Here is an 8,125-nt window from a genome sequence, read left to right on the forward strand (position 1 = left end):
GCTGAAGACTATTTGCCCATACAGGAGAATTCCTGCTGTTTCCTCCACTCAAAATGAAGTTTCCCTCTAATTAGTTTTTATTTATTAATTTACTTGAAGCCCAAGCTACATTTGATGTTGAAGTACAAAGCCTATTGCAAATCGCAGATTTTTTGCCCTGTTGGAGTTTCAGGATAAAACTAATACTACTACTGTTTTTCTACTAAGAATGCATAATTTCTTTTTTAAGTTAGGCATTGCACTTCCAATGCAAACATCTTCTTTTCCCAGAGAAGTTTACTTTTACTACAATCTCAACACAAGTTTGAGAGCAGGATAAAATGAGAGGAGAGATGCAAACCTGATGGCAAAAATTCAATAACTGCAGTTATTAAGCAAAAGCGAGTTTACCTTAGGGCTGATTATTTCAATGTTTATAACTTGCCAAATAAATATACTTCCAAATGTTCAAAAAGATCATGTTGCTTTAATTTTAATGCCAAAAACTGGAGTTTAGCCAGAGCTCCTGCTAAGGAGAAGGTGGGAGTTTCATAATTCTCTTCACTGAGGATGCTCTATGGAAATGGAAAGGGGGAAACAAAATGACACAGACGAGAAGGGGAGCAGACAGCCATGCACCAAGGGTAACATCATTAGCAGAAAAGAGAGGGCAGAGGCAGGTCAAATGTCTAGGTCAAAGAAGGTAGGACAATGTTACGGAGAGGTTTGAATACAAAGGCAAAAGCCTTGGATTTAACTGGGAGGTGCTGAATCTGAGAGACGTGCAACACTTTGCAGGACGTGCCCAGCACCTTGCAGAATTGTATTTGAAGACTAAATTTTCATCACCAGTAGGACATTGTTAGTAATGACTGCAGAATTAGGCTCCAAGTGTTTGGGAATGTATCTGGAAAGATGATACATTATGATTGTCAGATTATTATAATTAAATAGAAGAATCTGAATGAAATGAAGAAAAGGAAGATGTAAGCTGAACAAAAGGAAAATGTTCCTAATGGAGAATTCTATTAGATGGTTGAAAAGTTTCCCAGGGGAAAGAGTGGACTCCTGTTCTTTGCAAGACAAAACACTGAAGAATATAGTTTAAGGAACAATCCCTACAGTGGCATAGAAAAGCATTAGATAACCTATTAGGTTTTCACCATCTTTTATTTCTGTGGAACTGAATAAAGCCAGAGCAATAAAGCAGCAGTAAGAAACCACAAATATTATTTTAGCAAAAAACCTTACTCCATGAATGTTAGTGTGACCTCTGAAAGTGTAGGCAGGTAAGTCTTCGTTACCTTGGCAGAAGTGGAAGTACCATAAATGCTAATATTGTACTTTTGCAAATATACATTCATGCAGGTGTCCTAGTCCAGAACGAACTACACACCTGTTTTGAAAACTCCTAGTCTTGTGAAATAAGAAACAACAGGTCGAAATACAGGTAACACAACAAGGTAGCAAGGTAATACTGCACGCCATGTAACACAAGTCTTGAACGGGAATACAAGGCATTTGCATGAAAGTACAATCAAATGTCTGAGAGTAATCCACTGCATTAACTTTCTCTGTGCAAAATATTGTTTTGCATTGATAGTGGCCCTGAAGAAAAAGCCCGAATAAAAACCCTATCTGATCATTATTGAATACATTTTTTTGTCTTGAGTACTTTCTGTGTAATTTTGAAAATCAGTTTCTCACCGAAGGCCATGAAAAATATTTTTTAGATATTTCTGTGCTGATTAATACCAATTAAAATAGTCAGGCGTGTGATACCACATGAAGCAACAGAGAAGTCTGGTGCAAAGCCCAGTAACCAGAAAAATGTTATTCCTGGATCTGCAGGTTCGCAACCAGCAGCCTCAAAGAGAAGAGTAAAAAGTGTAAAAAGCAGCGCTGCTAAGCTGCATTTCATCACTGTCACTGTCCTGATCTACGAAAGGAAAGTTGCACTCTGCCTTCCATCCTCCGAAAATAAAAACCTACAGTATCATAGGCAGCGGGGAAGTGGCTGCACGGAACTATTATCACCCCGTTCGTCAGTGTCAGGTTTTTGTTTTGATAACGCTCTTCCCCAGAACAGTCTAAGGAAGGTGAAGTAAAACTCATTTGGTCCCATGCCTGCTCTCAAAACGACAAGGGTAGGAGCAGGGAAGGGTTATGATCAATAGTCAGGACTGAAAATGTCACACAAACGGTGCAAGGGCCTGATTGCTATTACAGCTGGAAACCTTCACAATGGCACCGTATGTGCCACTCATCCCGCCCTGCGCTTTTGTAATAACGCTTGCACCTCTGTTTCCAAAAGTACCACGAAGAAAATTTCAGGGATCTTCCCTCTGAGGGGGTGCAGTCGCCTTCACCACGTGGCACTGCTCTGTGTAGCGCATCTGAAAACGGTAGCTGATAATCTGTATTTAATGGGACAGCTCAGCTCTCTTCCATAGTCATCGAATTTCATTTTCAACACCTTCTTTTAATTAGAAGTTTGCAGATAGCATTGCGGTGCCCTCCTGATTTGCTGTATCCGATTTGGCAAGCATTATTTTTTCCCCTCACTGATGTTATGTTTATATTCTGTATAGTGGCATAGGAGCAGGGGGGAAAAAATCACTTAAAACAGAGGCCCAGACTAAATGTTTTTAACATACTGATTTTCTTAATGCTGTCATCTTCACTGTAGGTATTATTCATGATCCCAATACAGTCTCTATAACAATGGCCTCCGTAGCCAAAATTATCACAGAAACATGCTGTCAATTTTAGTTTCCGAATTCCTTTATTGCTGGAATCTTATATTCTTATTTCAAAATATATATCTATGTGTTTAAAATGTATTTTTGTTTTTAAGAAGAAATGTCTAATCCCTATGCATATAGCAAAACTACAGTCCGGAAACTGAGCCAGAGCAGTTGAAAGAAGGTAAATGGCATATTCTAGTACCATACCTGTTATTGTCTCCCTCCATCTCTCACCATGTAAGTGATAATGCTTCAGAAGCACTTCTTGTGTTCGAGAAAAATTATATAGCAACCTAAAAGATCCTTGGCTTATACTGAGGCTGACTTGGCCTCTGTGGCTAAATGTGTTTCTGAAACTCTTCTTCTACCTTTTTGACGCTGAGTAAACGCTGTCTCTCAACATTCAAATCAAAATGAAATTAACTACTTTGGCCAAGAAAGGATAGCAAATGTAGGCAATACAGGGTTAACAGATTTTTTTTTAATGTTAAAGACATTTTACTTCACTTTTTTTCCCACTTTTCACTGGGAAAAAAGCAAAAAAAAAAGATTATAACATCCCATCAAAACATCGGTGTGATACCAAGCCTGAGCAGGACTTTGGGACTCTTAAGAAAGGATTTGGTTCAGATAATGATTGTGATTTCTGGTGTGTGCACACTGGATGTATTTGACTGTCTGCTGGGTCAGAGGTCCAAAATCCTTAGCAGACACTTTTAGAGAGAGGCACTCCCTGTGTTGTCACAGAAAACTTAAAGCTCTTCATTCCTTTTTATTATTTAGCGTATCATGCAGATAACCCTGATAGAAAAAAAGGTGTTTACTTCTTGATGAATGGGAAACATATAGTAGCAAAAATAATGTTTCTTCGGTCTTAAAATGAAATTTATGTCTAATTAAGAAAAAGCAAGAAATGACATCCTAAAACTAGCTATGAGATGGCGATAATGTCCTATCAGTGTGCATATTTGTGCACAGGCAGACATGGTTAATAAAGCTTAAGCTTATAGATCTTTTTATTGGAACTGAATTTTTAAAGTTTCCAGGGAACTGTAACAGAACGTTAAGAAAAGCCTTTTATGACATTGCTACCAATTCATTACATTATTTTGATAACAAAAGAGCTGAAATTATTTAGCCCACCTTTAAAGTCTCCATATTCTGTAGTTTCAGAATGCATATGCACATGTCGAGGTGCTCTTGAGATGTTTTATACTATGCAGGGTTGTAAATTTGTCTCACCTTTTACTGCTTCTATGATGGTTAAGCATACATAAAATGCACTGTAATTTTGGTCTTGTGATTCTTGTCACAATTGGAAAAGTCTTTAAATAATGATTCCAGCAATATACAGGTTTTCCTATTCACATAAAGAAGGGCATGATTTTCACATATTTATGCCAGGCTGCTTATTAAAGGTACTAAACCAATTTGGAATTGTTGGCTGGTCTGACAGATAACCATATAACCTCACAGCACCTCACCACACTAACTTAAGAGAAAGCTCATCTGCCAGTACTTGAGTGAGAAGAGTAGGAAAGTCAAAAGGTGCGTGGAGGAAAGAGGCAGAGGAGCTTCACTGAGACTCGGGGAGAGAAACAAATATGTATCAGAAGACATAAAGAAAGCTATGTGAGCATCAGACAAAAAAAAAAGAAAAACAAAACAGTAAAAGAAGATACGTGCAAAAGGCTTTCAGGAGTCTTCCTCTACCACAAAAAAGAGTGGATTAGATTTCACAGAATAGGGCTATAGATGCACAGCTTACAACAGATTTTACAGAAGAAGGGGCTTTATGCTTTTAGAATGTTCTTACAGATAAAAGAAAGCTTCATTTTAAAATTTCAGTGGAATATTTGATCTATCAAATAGTCATATTAAAGAAACATGCCTTGAAAGTCACCTAAAGAAACCTTGTTTCAATCACATTTGCTGAGGTTTAAAACACTGTAGCCCTAAAATTATAAAATTATTGATGTCTTATAAAATTGTTAATTTTAAGATATCTTCAACTTTTACAACTGAAAGACCACATTGGTTTATGTATTTTATATTAATATAATTTCTCTACTGGGTGGGGTTTTTTCCATACAAAACCTTTAACCACAATCCTAATTAATTTTTAACCATTGCTGTCCCAGATGCAATTTCCATTAGTTCTGTGGGAATTATGTATCCAAAGGAAAAAAGAATGGGAATTGATATCCTGGATCAGACCATCCTGACTCTGTGGCTCGCCAGCATTGTTGACATAGAAGAAAAATCATTTACACACAAGAACAGCCCACCATGAAGTTACCAATCCAGAGGAAAAGGGTTTTTTTCTTTTACTTGTTGATTAGTTATCTGTGCAGCATGTTAACTTCTCACGTAACGTAACTGTGGCTGCTCAAGTTGTCCATGGCATACCTAATACTTTGCTGGAGCATCATCCTGGTTATTGCTTATGAAAATGAGTTTCACACATCAGTATGTAGCTTAACTTAAGCAATACCATTTCCTCTCCTCTGGCTGAAAACATTCCTTTCAGTTTTGACCATGCTTTCATTCATTAAATGTAGATTGCCTTACTGTCTATGGCAGAAGTTACTCAATAATGACTGTGTGTTGTTTTGTTCAGGCTGTAAACACTACGCACACTTTGAAAAAACGCCAATTGTTACTGGATGCATCCTATGATATAAACAGAAGGTGAAATCTTTTCCTGAAACTTGCTATTTGCAACTTCATGGGACATACTGTTTCACTCTTGCAACCATACACAGGTATTTTGAACAAGGATATTTAAAGGAGCAGTTAAAACCCCAGTCGTAGGGAAATGGGATACATCAGCATTGCTGGGGAGTTTGCATGTCAGTACGTTGCCTTAAGACAACCTTAAGACAACATTAAGGAAGAATTGACAGTTTTCATGTCTAAGTCAAGGGAATATAATCATGAAGCCAGAAAAGTAACTGTTGAAATACTGAGTTATAGGGAGTACGAATTATAGTTCATTCCAAAACAATGAATCTGTATCTATAGATAAAATTTTAATATCAGAAAAATGCAAAAGCATTGCAAACTCTAACTAAAAGTGATGATATGAAAAATTAAGTGCTACATTTATGATGTAAATAATACAAAATCGGTGCAAAATACATGTTCATAGCTTACAAAGACTTGGGTGCTTGTTTCGGAAACATGGCAAGCTGGCCATATGCATTTCAGTAAGCGCCACTCATTTCAGTCCCCAGCAGACCCTTATTCAATAAATATATTCTCTTTTCCTCAGTTTCTTTTCTCAAAATCATTCAGTCCAAAATACGGAATCCTAAAAACTGCGTTTGAAAAACGTTTCTGAATCTCAGCTGCATTTACATTATCATTCCGTAATCCCAGTTCATTGCCAATTGGGTTAGTTGCCATTTTTATCGACCAGAGCATTTTCTGGGCACTCCCCTTATGTTTGCAATGTAAACCCACTGTAAGCCTAAAGCCCATACCAGTGACACTCCCCTATGAGAGATTTTTGTTATCTCAAAATCTGTAGTACAGTTCTATACAGGATTTTAAATCTCACTTCTCATTTTTCTCTGGACTGCTATATCTATCAAATTATTTTGCCTCCTGTTTTCAAAATGGTTGCTTCCATACTTTCCGAGAGTGTTGGTGGGGTTTTTTTGTTGTTGTTCGGGTTGATTTTTTCTGTAAAGCATTGTGCTCGGTTAAAAAAAATTGGCTCCCTTCTGCACAGTGAGGACTTGTGTTTATCTTACTAAGGCAAAGACAGGACTCCCACTTACATCTTCTGACATAAGCCTTTTATCAACATCTATTACACCTTTTAAATACCTTCCAGGTTCTTTTCGTAGTTCAGTCACTAGTCCATGATGTCTTACATGCTTGGAAGTCTACTTCAGCCAGCCATGGACACCTGAACATTTATTATCTTCGTCAGTACGTAACAATGCCAAGAAAGAACACTTAGCCAGCACGATAATAATTTACCATGGAAAAAATTACAAACATTTTTCCACCCAGGACAAGTGTTGGATAGGTGACAGTTGCCTACCAGAATTTGTTTGTGCTGAGAAACTCCATTTATGAAACTTAGCTCTTCGGGAGCCCAGCAGAGAGTGATGGTGGATAAGAAGAACTGGAGTGGGGCTAGTGAATTTTCTTTACAAAGCTGCCATTTCAGAAGCATCTAGGATTGCAATAATCACAGTGTTAAAGAGGTACTCCATTATTCCATCACTAAATGGAAAATGAAAAAAAAAAAAAAAAGATACCTAGTTAACCTAACTGAAACAAATTAGGCTCAGGAGGGAACAGAGCTTGCCTATGCCACTGTGTCCATATCTTGTCTTCTGTATTTTACTCTGCATATTTTCATTGTGGAAACACTCATGGCTGTGTAGACTTTGCTGTGTTTCATTCTCTGACACAATTTTGTTCACTGGTATGTACTGTATATAACTTTTTTTTTACCCAAAGCCATGGTTATACTAAGCGGAAAAGGCATCATGTCAAATCACCTATCTTATTGATGAATTAGTTAAGGCTTCTGCAATGTTGTGAATAGACCATGCTGTAAATGTGCTAAGTATTATTTTTTGGCCATTCCTGTAAATCTAAACAATAATATTTCGGTTTCTTGTGGAGGCTGCATGTACTCCTACAAAGTCAGTGTGATTCCATCACTTTATTTTGAGAAAATCAGAAAGATGCATCCTCTGTGTTTTAGGCTTTCATACATTACGCCCATGAATGTCACAGCCTCTGCATGCCTAAGGCCACAGCTGTCAAAGGCAGACCCATTTTTAGCAGAGCATGCTAGCATATATACTACAGGAATGAGTCTATATGAGATCTCTGTGAGAAGAGATGAATTGCCACTTCTGAGCTGAAAAAAGTGTTAATATTTTTATTTTCTCCCCTAATACCTCCTCAAATTCCAGGACAGATTATTTTGAAGAGTTTACATTTACATATGAATTATAAACCAACAACTTATAGGAAATATGTAAATTAGGTAGGCATACAAAACATGACATGCATGTTGAAATTTGTGTCTTTAAGAGAAAACCTAGGTGCCCAAGCACGTAACCTTTACAAGCATAAATAAATCTTATGTGAATATACCCCATAAGCTTTTACTTACACTGCTGTAAATCTAAAGTAACTCCTCTGACCTTAATAGCTTTACTCAAGATGTACCCCTTGTACAGATGAGATTAGAATTTGGCCTTTTAACCTCAGTAAAACTCCATGTGCAAGTAATATCATACCATGAAAGTCAGGATGGCTGAATCAGGTCCTCTGCATAAAACACCATCACTAGGGAAATGTTTAGACAGTGATTTTCAGAGGAATGTTTAGATCTATAATTGGGCTTAGTTAAGTCAGTAGCAGTC

This window comes from Gavia stellata, chromosome Z, assembly GCF_030936135.1.
Source record: "Gavia stellata isolate bGavSte3 chromosome Z, bGavSte3.hap2, whole genome shotgun sequence".
Classification (NCBI taxonomy): Eukaryota; Metazoa; Chordata; class Aves; order Gaviiformes; family Gaviidae; genus Gavia; species Gavia stellata.